The sequence below is a fragment of the Cervus canadensis genome, chromosome 26, assembly GCF_019320065.1.
Source record: "Cervus canadensis isolate Bull #8, Minnesota chromosome 26, ASM1932006v1, whole genome shotgun sequence".
NCBI classification, from domain to species: Eukaryota; Metazoa; Chordata; class Mammalia; order Artiodactyla; family Cervidae; genus Cervus; species Cervus canadensis.
In genome coordinates, this window is record NC_057411.1 from 44,449,929 (window position 1) to 44,464,876 (window position 14,948).

At 36.9% G+C, this 14,948-nt stretch overlaps 1 protein-coding gene across 2 annotated transcripts in view; it reads right to left on the reverse strand.

The window, feature by feature from the left end:
- The window catches only part of RAB28 (RAB28, member RAS oncogene family), an 88,528-nt gene that overhangs the window by 15,638 nt on the left and 57,942 nt on the right, over positions 1-14,948 (reverse strand). The window lies entirely within an intron of this gene.

Consider the following 14,948-nt stretch of genomic DNA (forward strand, 5'->3'; position numbering starts at 1 on the left):
CTTCCCTGGTGGCTCAGCTGGTAAAGAATCCGCCTGCAATGCAGGAGACCTGGGTTTGATCCCTGGGTTGGGAAGATCCCCCTGGAGAAGGGAAAGGCTACCCACTCCAGTATTCTGGCCTGGAGAATTCCACGGACTGTATAGTCAATGGGGTCACAAAGAGTCAGACACTACTGAGCAACTTTCACTTTCACACACAATGACTAGCACATGTTAAGTGCCAGAAAACTAAAAGCTATCATTCCTATTATCTATATAGTTTGAGGCACATTTGATGATACTCAAAAATATGCATTAGCATAATGCATTTAAACATAATGATTAATTGTAACATATACTTACCACAGCATATTTGGTTTGAAAGTTTAATTACTTTAATATATTAATTACAATAGTTCTGGAATCTCTATAAACTTTAATGTTACAAGCACATTATTAATTTTCTGCCGAAAATTATCAATATTTCATTGTCTACTTACTTTATTTACAGTTACAGCTTAATTTCACAAAGACATAGCTCATTTGCCTTCCAAGTCTAAAAGTATCCATTTTGAAAGCAGTAATGGGCCAGGATATATTTTCTTGAATAGTGGTAGGTGCTTTAAAGCAAAGCACAGTACTCATATCCAATACTGGTTTTATCCAACACAGTCTAATTTTTTCAAATGTGATCTTTTATTGAACAGTTTCTCTTTTTACAACACTACAAACCCTATAAGGGTGTTGATTCAATGCCGTCAAATTATAAGGCAAATATATTCACAGGATTTAAGGACAACTAGGCTCTTTGAGTCAATATAGGAAAAAAAACCTTAAACTGATTTCCTGAGGAAGGGACCCAACTGACTTGTAAAAACTTGTAAATTTGCAAATCTAGTAAGCTTACATAATAGTGGCAATTGATTATCAACTAAAAAATGTTCTCATACTACGTAAAAGGCTTTATTTGAAATTACATTGAAGGTCTTTAGTTTGTAAGCTCAAGAAATCTTTCTCTAGGAGATTTTTGATCTACTGGGGGATTCCTAAGCCCCATTTATACTGCTTAGCTTGGATAATATGCACCTTTTTTCTTTTCTGGCCACAACTTGCTGTTCCTTAAACATCACTGAGACTTTATTTATAAGAAGAGGCCAAAAAATGTCCAGATACCACAGGCATCAATTTGTTGATGACTAAAATACTAAGCTATTAGCACTGACATCTGAACATCTAGTTTACCATAATATTGAAGTTAGAATACTTTCCTAATTCAACAAGAGTAAGAACAAATCATGTCACTAGGAAAATTCCCCAGTGAAATCACTGTCCAATTAAAAAAATAAAGTCTGTCATTCAACATGTATGTGCATTTTGTCTTTTCTAATGGAACAGTCTGCCACAGTTGAGTTTTTTCTTCCTTTCTTTCTTCTCTCCCTTCTCCACTTGCCCTACCAGATAACTCCTCAACTATTTACGTAGATAAACTACACTAAATTTATCTATATAGCACTGGGGGATTTACTAGCCAAAAGGTTTCTTCCTAACAAAGATAATCATTAGAGACTAATAATTATCACTAATCAATTGATAAAAAAATTATTCAATAAATATTTATTGAGTATTTATTATATACCAAGCACTATGGTAGGCAGTGAGAACCCAAAGAGGAAAAAGATACAATCCAGGTTCTAAAAAAATTACCACCACTATTGGGAATATAAAAGACTGTTAAGAAACATAAAAGTTATTTTAAATAACCAAGATTCTGAGAATGACACAGCAGATATAGAAAAGGCCCTCGCAGAATTTGACCATTGTTTTCCTCTGCTGTGTTAGAATTTAGTGAGCAAAATTTAAAAGGCCTTAATTACTAGAGTTTGTTGTTGTTGTTCAGTCACTAAGCTGTCTGACTCTTTTGCAACCCCAAGGACTGTAGCCGCCAGGCTCCTCTGTCCATGGGATTACCCCGGCAACCATACTGGACTGGGTTGCCATTTCCTTCTCCAGGGGATCTTCCTGATCCAGGGATCAAACCCACATCTCCTGCACTGGCAGGTGGATTCTTTATTGCTAAGCCACCAGGAAAGCCCTAGTTACTAGAGTACTTCATTCTAAATAATCCACAAATAAATAAATTCTGACAATGAAACTACAGTGAGATACTGGTAAATTCTTTCATTTCTTTGATTTCTGAAAGCATCATTAAAATTATTATCCAGTATTCATCTAGCATACATGTGGTAACAATCTTACTGCTATGATTTAATTTCCCTTATATCCTCAGTGCAGGGGTCCCCAACCTTTTTGGCACTAGGGACCTGTTTCTTGGAAGACAATTTTTCCATGACCAATTCAAGTGCAGTAGGGTTCTCACTCCTATGAGAATTTAATGCCCGTCGCTCATCTGACAGGAGGTAATGCAAGCAATGGGGAATGGCTGTAAAGTCAGATGAAACTTCGCTCGCTCAGCGGCTTGCTGCTCATCTCCTGCTATACCGCCCGGTTGCTAACAGGCCAAAGACTGGTACCAGTCCATGGCCCAGGGGCTGGGGACCCTGCTTCAGTGAACCAGTGTTTTATTTTTTTTAATAAAATACTTACTCTTATTATTTTTTAATTTTAATACAGGTAGTTCCTGTATTTTATTTTTGAAAACGGAATTAAAAATCTCCCAATAGCATTAATACATAAAGATTTCTCAAACATTCAGAAAAATAATTATCAAAAGGACATAAAAAATGTCACTAACCAGAGACAACTACTGTTAACATTTTGGTGTATATCCTTCCAGTATCTAAACAACTGAAGGACATGGGCATTCACATTCCAATATGCAACTTTCTTTCAGCGCTACCATACTATACCCTGCTTAAAGTATGCTTAACAATTTCAATGGATAACCAGTTTACTCATTCAATGAGTATTTGAGTGCCTACTATGGCTAAGCACAGAGAAAGAAACGGCAACCCACTCCAGTATTCCTGCCTGGAGAATTCCATGGACAGAGGAGCCTGGCGGGCTACAGTCTATGGGGTCGCAAAGAGTCGGACACGACTGAGCGACTGACACACACACAGACACGGCTAGGCGCTGTCCTAAGAGCTGCACACGTAACACTGACCTTACATCTTAATTCAGAGACACAGACCAACAAGTAAATTACAGAGGATTGCAAATGTTGATATATCTGATTGAAAAAAAAATAAAGCATGCATGAGAGGAATTACTCTTTCAAACAGGGAGGTCAAAGACCCTTACGGTGAAGACCACACCACATTCAAAGAAAAGCCAGGAGGCCAGAGTGGCTGATAAGTTAGCAAGAGATGGAAACGGCAGGAAATGAAGTTTAAAAAGCCAGGAACTCTATAGGTCACTGAAAGAGAGGTGCAAAGCTAGTGTGAGGTTTGTAAGGAAAAAAAATTTTAAAGATGCACTCTGACTTACAGTTTAAAAGGCTGGGGCTGCTGAATAAACTGTTGTTTGTTGTTTTAGTCACCAAGTCCTGTCCAACTGTTTCACGACCCCATGGACTGACCATCAGGCTCCGCTGTCCGTGGGATTTCTCAGGCTAGAATACTGGAGTGGGTTGCCATTTCCTTCTCCAGGGGATCTTTTCAGCCCAAGGATCAAACCTGCATCACCTGCACTGCAGGTGGATTCTTCACTGCTGAGCTACTGGGGAATAAACTGTAATTAAATGTAAAGCAGAGAAGCCACTGAGAAGATTATAGTGAAAATCTAGGAAAGAGAAGATGGTAGTTTGGACAAGGGTGGGACCAAGAAAGATGGTAAAAAGTAGGGCAGATTCTTAACATATTTTTGGGAATAAAAAGTGAGAAAGTACTAATGGATTTGACATGGATGTATAAGATAAAGAGAAATCACTTGAAGATAGCTTAACCTGGATTTCAAATGAAACAGTGTATTGTAGGTGTTGTTCCAGGCACACCCAGCTGCATGGATGGAGGTGCTGAGCAGATAAAGATTTGCAGTTAAGTAGTGCTGGAGTTTTCCCAATCATGTACAATTACTGAAAAGAAGGGCAGGTAATTGAAGATAAAAAATGTTAAGGAGTAGATTATATTGAAAAGAACACGGAATTTAAGTTAGGTAAGAAGGGGGATCAGGAAAATGAAAATTGATAAGATCAAGCAATGTTAAAGTCTTAAGTGGGTTTAAAAGTTACTGGAATTGGGTTACCAAAGATGAGAGATAACAGACAAACTGGAACACATGAAACTGATAATTGATATTATGGAGACAGTAAGTCTTCAGAATAACTATGTATACCTATGGATGATTCATGTTGAGGTGTGACAGAAAACAACAAAATTCTGTAAAGCAATTATCCTTCAACAAAAAAATAAATTAAAAAAAAAAAACTATGTTAGTGTTGGTAGGTGGCAACATTATAGCAAATGATGAATTCAAGGAACTGAGAGACCAAAGTATTAAAAGGATAATCTGTATGCAACTAAAATTGCTAATCAGGATAGCAGTAGTAATGAACCAACATCTTTAAGAATTCAAGGTAGTGAGTGATTCAGGGGTTGGCTGATAACGCCAACAAATATAAGTACCAGGATGTATAATCATACAGCTTGATAGTCACATCTAAGGGTTTTCAGGCAAGATGAAGAAGAATGATCTGGAAAGAGCAATAACAAGAAGGTCACTACCCACCCTCCAGTACTAGTGATAAGGCAGATACAGGAGGGGATGCCAACATTTGAAAGAGTTTCAGGAGATGGCAGCACTGTCCTTACAGGAGAGCTAAGTGACAGAAGTAGTTTAAAAACTTCAGTTCAAGGAAGGTGTTGAGAGTATAGGAATTTTACTGATATCTTATTTGTAAGTTCCTGAAGACCCAATAGAAGAATCTCAGAAGTTAAGAAAGGGCAGAAACTGGGGTCTGAAAAGTGAAGGACAGGACTGTATAGGATAAGAATGGAGGAAGTAAATCAATAATTACAATGTCAAAGGCTTTCTTGTGTAGCTGACATAAATGGAGATTAAACAAACGAGAGGAAAAAATTCCAAGACGGTGTCAGACAGACAAGAAAATCCAAATTTTTCACTGTCAAAACCAACTGTTCCCTGCCCCCCCCCAAAAAAAAATCCCTTAGCTCACTCACCTTAACCTGGAAATTAAAATGGAAAGAAAGAAAATAAGCTATCAAGATACTAAATCTATCTGCCATATTCTTAAAAATCACATGGTACATGAGATGGAAATCTTAGAAGCCAATTGACTTTGGCTAACAATAATAATTTGGATAAGAAGTTGGAAAGCTGTTTGAAAAATTAATATGTACAGTTTTTACTATAATTCATGGCAAACTGATGGGGAAACAGTGGCTGACTTTATTTTTGGGGGCTCCAAAATCACTGCAGATGGTGACTGCAGCCATTAAATTAAAAGATGTTTACTCCTTGGAAGGAAAGTTATGACCAACCTAGACAGCATATTAAAAAGCAGAGACATTACTTTGCCAACAAAGGTCCGTCTAGTCAAGGCTACGGTCTTTCCAGTGGTCATGTATGGATGTGAGAGTTGGACTATAAAGAAAGTTGAGCACTGAAGAATTGATGCTTTTGAACTGTGGTGTTGGAGAAGACTCTTGAGAGTCCCTTGGACTGCAAGGAGATCCAACCAGTCCATCCCAAAGCAGATGAGTCCTGGGTTTTCATTGGAAGGACTGATGTTGAAGCTGAAACTCCAATACTTTGGCCACCTGATGCAAAGAGCTGACTCATTTGAAAAGATCCTGATGCTGGGAAAGATTGAGGGCAGGAGGAGAACAGAGGATGAGATGATTGGATGGCATCACTGACTCAATGGACATGAGTTTGGGTGGGCTCCAGAAGTTGGTGATGGACAGGGAGGCCTGGTGTACTACAGTCCATGGGGTCGCAAAGAGTCGGACATGACTGAGTGACTGAACTGAACTGAACTGATCACTACCAGTCTTGACCCCTAGTGTGATAGTCCTTACTTTCCTTTTTCACAGTATCCTATGAAGCCATCTGTTGAAAACGGCAGTTTCAGAAAAATGGAAGGAGTCTGGGTTTCTGAAAGGGAGATGAGCCACTGATAAGCAGTACCAGGGCTTGGGCTTTATGTAAGTAAGAAATATATTGTTATTGTGTTAAGATATTGAAACTCCAGGGACTGTCTGTTATAGCATTTAGCATTACCTTAACTAATACAGACTGTTGGTTGGAGGTGTTTAGTTGCTGAGTCATATCCGACTCTTTTGCAATCCCATGGACTGTAGCCCTCCAGGCTCTTCTGTCCATGGAATTTCCCAGGCAAGAATACTGGAATGGGCTGCCATTTCCTTCTCCAGGGGATCTTCCCGACTCAGGGATTGAACAGATTCTTTACCACTAATTACCTTAACTAATATAAAATGTAGATTTTCATCACTCTTGTTAACAATAAATCTCTTCCTGAGTATATATTGGGTCTTGAGTTATTAACTAATGAAAATTTGAAGTTATAATTAGTGAGATCAGCACTCACTAATTATACCCAGCATTATAATCGTCTCTTAGATTCTGGTTATGTCATATTCAACTAAATAGTTTAAAATTACATTAAACTTAATTATAAATTGAAAGGCAATTACATTTTTAGTTACCACGGAAACAAATACAAACCAAACATAAACCACTGGAGAAATGTTCCTTCTTCTGCCATTTAATGGTTCAAGTAATACGTACATGGAAAACAGTATGAAAACAAAAGTGCGTTCTCCTTTTGCTAATATAATACATTTTTCTGGAAAATACAAAATATCTGAAAAATTATCAAGTCATGACCAATCTTGTTTCATCCATATCCACGTTCTTAGGTTATTTTAAAGCAAATCAAAGCCATGTCATTTCAACCATAAATATTTTATGATAAATTCTTAAGGTGCTTTCTTTCAGTTTTACTGAAGAACAAAGCTTTGATTTAGAAGCAACACATGAGAATTCTGAATCTAAAGCTGTCACTTTCATCCTTGATTTGGTCCTGCTGATTCCAATGGGACACTAATCCCCTAAACTGATGTGATGGTTCAAAATTTACTTATTTAGATAACTTTCAGGATAAAGTGGCCTTTATATTAGGATACAGAAACAGATTTTGATGAGTAACAGAAAGTGAATGGTGTTTAATAAACAATACACAGTCTTGATAAAAATGACATTGTGTCAAATATCATCATAAAGTAAGTGTCATTACAGCAATATTTTTCATATCCCAATAGATGATCTTTGTTACTATTTTACTATCTGGAGTGGTAGATTATATATAAACATTAATCTCAATAAAAGAAACAACTTTTCTGAACTTCTCAAATGTTTGCATTATGGCAAAAATAGAAGAAACTATGGTTCTTCAATAATTCACGGTTTACTTGGAAAGGATGTAGGATATGGTAGTCAAGAATACAGTCTGCAGAGCCAAACTGCCTGGGCTTGACGCCTGGTTCTGTTTCTGTTTGTGGAACCTTGAACAACCAACCTCTCTCAGTTCGCTCATGCAACGGCAACAACAATAGTACCTACCACATAATATTAATATGTAATAGATAAAATGACTAAATACATATAAAGCACATAGGACAATGACTGGTACATAGCAAGGTACACAGTATGTGAAGTGAAGTTAAAGTCAGTCAGTCGTGTCCAACTCTTTGCGGCCCCATGGACTGTAGCCTGCCAGGCTCCTCTGTCCATGGGATTCTCCAGGCAATGATACTGGAGTGGGTATCCATTTCCTTCTCCAGGGGATCTTCCTGACCCAGGGATCAAACCCAAGTCTCCTGCATTGCAGGCAGACACTTTACTGACTGAGCTACAAACTGGCATATAATAAGTACTACTGTCATTAATCTATTTATTCATGAACTATTTATCCACGGCCTTCCAAGTGCTAACTGCTAGGAAGGCTGAGAGGAACACATGCGGAAAGATATTATACAATGAAATTCTAAGACCAAGAGAACAACAGTGGTCTGTATAAGATAAGGTACAACAGGAGTAATAGAGAACAGTTCTAAGACTGCACAGGGGGACAAGAAAGATTTCACAAGAGATGATGGTGCTTCAGATAACTCCTGAAGGATGAGGAAAAATTACCCAGACAACCTTGGAAACAGAGGAGACACACATTCTTCACCAAGGAATGTGTGCAAAAGCATCTGAAGAACCTGGCTTCCAAGAGATAGTAAAATCAGCAGGGCTGGGGCATAAGGGTCTTCTATAGGATACTAAGAGGTTCATATATGTGTAGATAACAAATATACCACTACACTTTCATTTATCTTACCTCATGTATTTCAGTCGACGTGAGCAAAAATATAAGCAATGAAAGGAAATCCTACAGGTGATGATATACACTGGAAAACCTTCAACTCTCCCTTGCTGGACTCAAAATATTTCTATTAACTACACAGTAACAACTTTTGTTTCTAATTTCAGAGACTATTCAAAAGAAATTGCAAATGATAAGTTTTAACTCCTACAGATTTCCAGAATATGACATGTTTTTTCTGTCCAGGCATTTTGTATACATAAATAGTTGCCATTATCATGTTATAACTTTAAAAATAGAAGATGGCAAGGTTTATACTTATACACAGAGTCGTTAGTAATTACACTGCATATTAATCAACCTAAAGATGATTCAGATTATCTATGCAGTTGTAAAAATCACAGGCTACCAAAAAAATAGTTCAAGTACTTCTTTAAAAGAAAACAACACCTTACAATTCATTTACCTATTATGTCAAGTATTATGCTAAGTGTAAGCAATAAATTAGAGAACAAAATAGACACTATCCTTATTCTCACATTCAGGAGGGAGAAAGACTGAAACAAGTAAACAAATACATAAACAAGTCAACGTAACAATTATAATCAGAAATTGTGTGTGGGGAGGGGGAGTTGTTGAGCGGATAGAGAGTAACAGAGTGACAAGAAGCAAGACAGCAACTATGACCATTTTATAAGGTAGCCATGAAAGATCTCTTTGGCTTGGATCTGAAAGATAAGAATAAGCCAACCAGGTTAGGAGGAAGTTGGGAGAGAAAAATGTTTCTGTCACTGGGACACAACGTAAAAGAGGAAAATGAGCACAACGGAGGCAAACAAGCATACTGAGCGCGTGTGGGTATGTGGGGTGTAGCACATAGACATCACTCAGACACGGCAAAGCAAAGGCCCTGGAGGGCTGGACGCAAGGGTACAACGTGATCTCTGCATTTCAGAAACATTTACTCTGGCTACTAAGAGGAGAAGGGAGTCGGAAGGGCAAAACAGATGCAGAGAAACAACTTCAGGAGACTTCTGAAGAACCTCAAATCCATTTCAAAATTTACAGAATGCTTAGGGGCCCCGTAACAATCTTGACAGACAGGTAAAGCATTAACTAACTTCACACACAAGACACTGAGGTTCAGAGTGACTGAACCAAAGTCCCACTGCTAGTCATCTGTAGCACGAGAGAGAACCAAACCATCCTGTTCCAAATCCAGTCAGTGTCTCACAAAGAAGAAGGAACCTCAGTTTTGGGGATGATCATGTAACAGGCTTTTATTCAGAGTTTTAATTAAAAGAATAAAGACATCAAACTTTAAACGCTCACTACTGTAAAAATGTGAACTATTATATACCTGGTTATTGCTTATTAGTACTTTAAAAGTATTCATTAATAACAGTAAATCATAAAACTGATCACATCAGCATTACAAAATAAGACACTCTGCCTTAGCACTTGATTATATAAAGTCCTTTACAAAGTACTTGCAGCTGTACACACAAATTGTGAAATTACATAATGTTTAAAAATGATCCATCATGATTAGCCCACACATGACAAGTAAAATACCCTTAATAATTTATTAAATTTGATTTACATGTGCTTAAAATTATGTATATATTTTGACTTCTAACACACACACTAATGCTAATAAGCCAAGTATATGACAACTTCTCTTTTTTAGTCCTATTTGTTTACTTGCATCCAGGCATCCACGTTCAGGATCTCCACTGCATCTACTTACAGGATTGTTGATGTAATGAACAGAAGAGCCTCCCAAGATACAGTCCCAAATGTAATAAATAGCCTAAAAACTATATATCAAATGTATAATAATCAGAGCTACTAATCAAACTAAATCATATAAAACTTTAAGCAAAATTTTAAAATCACAATAGTTTCTATATTGCTTTATATTGGCCTAAGATATTTCTATTTTCCTAAATACTCACTGTTCAACATCCTGTAAGAACATATTCTATAATGAATATGACTTTTTCATTCAAACCAGAATGTATTACTTCATGTTTTTTAAAAAAGTGAAAGTACTGTATGATGCTAACTTATTACATTATTGTCTGTTCCCTGTTAATAGAAAGAAAGCATTAAAAGTATAAACTATTTATGCTTCTTAGTCCATATACAATGGCAAAAACAATATTCTCTGTGAAGTTATTGCAAAATATGTTGCTGCCTAACTTGAAGAAGCAAAATACAGATACAGCACTTGTATGGATTTTCACAGTAATTTTTAGGTTATCAAGGAAACATCTAGAGTGTTGATCTGGTTATACTCAATTCAAACAAACTACTTGTCACATTAACTACCTCCAGGAAGTTACTCCAAACACAAAATAAACTGTTTATGCCCCTACTCAGATAGATAACATGACAGATTGTTATTAGTTGAAGACAGATGAAATACATTAATTTGATTGTGAGCATATGTTTAATTTTACCCTGCCATGCACACTCTCTAATGCTGTCTTTCTGTGATGACATAGTAAATCATACTGTATTAGAAGAATTGCTAACACAAGAAAATAAAAAATTACCAGAATTTGACTTTGGAGATTCTTAAACCAAACTTCTTAAAAAATGTAACTGCCTGAAACTGGGTTCCACAAATACATAAAGAAAAAAGGTGTCATCAAAGAAATTAATTTTTACTATAAATAGTAAAAAAAGACCTCAATGCAGTTTAACATTTTTCTTACATACTACTTTTTATAATTTCTTTGTGAAATGCCTCTTTCCTCCTTTCCCCATTTCTACTGTTTATAATGTTTATCCTATTAATGTGTGTGTTTTCTATAAGAAGGACATCTGCTATATTTTTTCCAGTGTTTGTTTCCCTTAGGTTAGGATTTTCCTTTTCATGATGCATTAGATTCACAGAAATTAGGATTTTATGAAATCAAATACACCGAGAAAATAAGCTCATTATTACTTAAGCTACCTTTCTTTTATAAGCAGCTAAAAACAAAAATAAATTTTTTTAAAAAGCACAGAACTCAATAGCCACTCAAAAATATTTGTTGAATAAAGATAAATATTTTGGGGGCTCTCCTGGTGGCTCAGTGGTAAAGAATCTGCCTGCTAAGGCAGGAGACACCAATCCCATCCCTGATCCAGGAAGATCCTGCATGCACCTAAGCCCGTGCCCCACAGCTACCCGGCCTGTGCTCCGGAGCCCAGGCGCCGCAGCAGCGGAGGCCACAGGCCGTGACTCCCGGAGCCCGTGGGCCCTGGAGCCCGTGCTCCGCAACAGGAGCCGCCACGACGAGAGGCTCGGGCCCCGAACCAGGGAGCAGCCCCCGCTCGCCACAACCAGAGAAAAGTCCGCAGAGCAACAAGCACCCAGCACGACGAAAAATCAACAAACGGTTTTTTAAAAAAAAGAAAAAACAAAAACATTTTTAGACTTTTTAAAACAAATACAAAATATCAAAGGTGTCTAAACTAATATGTATTCTTCCATTTTATAGGAATACTATACAGGACTGAAAAGCCGAGCTAGAGTCTCACACCACAATTAATAATGAGTATCACAAATGTGTTGAGCAAAACAGAAAGACATTAAGAAATACACATAAATGACAACATTCATGTGAAATTTTAAAATGACAAAATTAGCTATCAGTGAGGAATACACAGACGATGAAACTAAGAAGAACAGCACGGAAAACGTTAGGACAAAGGATAGTAGTTAACTCTGAAGGAAGAGAAAGGACTGATAAAGGCACCTGGTTGGCTTCCGGGGTGCTTGGCAATGTTCTACTTCATGTCCCAGGAACAGCTAGTCTTTAAACTACACATATATATATATATATATACTTTTCTGTATGTATATATCATTATATTAAAAAGTCTAATAAAATTACACTAATATGACAATCTTCTCTTCAAACTGAATTTTTCATATTATCATAAAGAAGGGTCACTGCTGCAAAAATATTCATGGTTTTCACAATTTTCCCAAGGACTTCTTTAGTCCCTTAGTTATCAAATCATACTCTTTCAACCTCTCTATATATGTCATGAATCTTGTGGATTTTCTCTTCAATTATTACCTGACTCCTCCAGATCCTTCAGTTGTTAATTACTTTTGATTCTAGTAATTCTCTAATATTTTTATAGATTCTCTATATTGCTATAAGATTTGCCTAATTACTTTGCATTGTATTTCTATTGTATAGTCACATACATATCTACAACCAGACCTACAAGGACTCTTAGGGGATAATGATAAATACCACTTACTCTGTAGAGTCACCAGAAGAACACTAATAGCAGGCAGAATCGAGCGGGCAGGAAGGAGAGTATGTAAAAATTCATATTATTTCAACTTATTTAGTATCATTAACTGAACTAGCTAAATTCTCTCTGGTAATGGGTAATAGATAACCACCTCTCCTCTGACTTCAGGTTAAAATGTAATAATAGGTCTAAATGGGAACATAATACCATGGAGTAAGCAACTCTTTCTGTATTTGTGACGGTTTATAACTTTTATTGCCCATTGACTCTTCTTATTTTGAGTCATGTTTCAGGCAGTCTCCATAGGAATTCTTACTGCAGAATCTTATACTGGCCAGTATTACATAGGTTTATTTGCAAAGATCAACATGATAGCTAAATAGTATAGCAAGGTCCCAGTTCACTTATGTCTTTCATTTAAAAAAAAAAAAAAATGCACTTCTTTTTTTGCATGAAAAAAAAAAAAAGAAGTGTATTTGTCTTTCCTAGATACCAGTATAGCCTGGGATCTTGCAAGAATCAGAGGAAATAGTAAGAACTGCTTTAACTGGCAATTATACTACAGTTATTTAATTATTTCTTATATTTTCCTCTCTTTTCTAACTGCCCTCAATGACCATGTATTAGATCCACTGGGAGAGGGGGAATGATAAAACATGACTTAAAATCACAACAAAAAGTAAACAGTAAAGACGAAACTGCCCAATAGCAACAGAATCCAGAGTAATAAGAATAGTTAACATTTATATAGCACCAAAGTGTTTTACAGGCACATTACACATATTAAATTATTTAATCCTCACAATAACCACTAGCTGACCGATGAGAAAATAACGCATAGAGAGGATAAATGACTTATATAAGGACACATTTCCAGGAAGGAGAGGAGCCGGAACTCAAGACCCTCGCACTCCACCTCCAGAGTCTGCATTCTTAACTCAGCTTTCTCCTCAGGCAGGACAATCTTCTACAACTGTCGTTTCCCCCACGACGCTGTTTCATTCATGTTATCCCAAGTGGAACACTTCATTCACTTTCATTGCCATATAACATATCTTTGTATGAACATACCACAATTTATATATCTTTTCTCCAAGTGGACACTCAAATTGCTTCCAATTACTAGCTATTATTGACAGTGAAGCAGCATGACACCTGATACATATGTATAGCAGTCTGTTTAAGATATAAAACTGTTGAATCCTAGGGTCTATGAATGTTCAACTTTACAGAATAATGGCAAATTATTTTCAAAGTCATTGTATCAATTTACAATCCACCCAGCAATGAACATGAATTCCTGCAGATTCATATTATGTTTCTGTCACTTCTTAGGCTTTTTGATGTGTACGTTATTACTTATGGGGCTTCCCTGGTGGCACAAGAGGTAAAGAATCTGGCTGCAATGCAGGAAACCCAGGTTCAATCCCTGGGTCAGGAAGATCCCCTGGAAAAGGGAATGATAACCCACTCCAGTATTCTTGTCTAGAGAATCCCATGGACAGAGCAGCCTGGCAGGCTACAGTCCATGGGGTTGCAAAGAGTCAGACACGACCGAGTGACTTAACACACACACACACACACACACACACACCCATTATTACTTACCTCTAGTCTTATTTTGCATTTCCTTATTTAGTGATTATTTTCAAATGTCTTTGGGCCGATTTTTCCTAGGGAATTTCTCCTCATGTTTTATGTCCCTTTTTCTACTAAGTTGTCTTTCTTATAGATTTGCAAAAGTATATTAATCTTTTTTTCAGTTATTTGGGGTACACATACCTTGTCCCAGTTGTGATCTTTCTGAATTATTTAATGGGTCACTTGATAGAAACAAACATGTTTATCTTATGTGGTTGATATATTCAACATTTAAATTTAGCAAAAAATCTTTCCACATCCCAAGGTATGAAAAATATTCTTTCATTTTTTTCTTCTAAAAAAGTTGTGAGATTTATATTACAGTCTTTAACCTGTTTGGAACTGTGTATGAGAGTAATATAGGCACCGTTTTCTTTTTCTCCATAAAAACAAACTATTCCAGGACTACTTATTAAACATATCAACCTTTTAAATGATCAAACTAGTCAATCCTGAAGGATTGACTGAATATTCATTGGAAGGACTGATGTTGAAGCCCCAATACTTTGGCCAGCCAGTGCGAAGAGCCAACTCATTAGAAAAGACCCTGATGCTGAGAAAGATTGAGGGCAGGAGGAGACTGGAGCGACAAAGTATGAGATGGTTGGATGGCACCGACTCAATGCACGTGAGTTTGAGCAGACTCTGGGAGACAGTGAAGGGAAGTCTGGTGTGGTGCAGTTTATCGGGTCACAGAGTCGGACATGACTTAGCGACTGAACAATAAATCCTTTCAGAAGATCTTCAATAT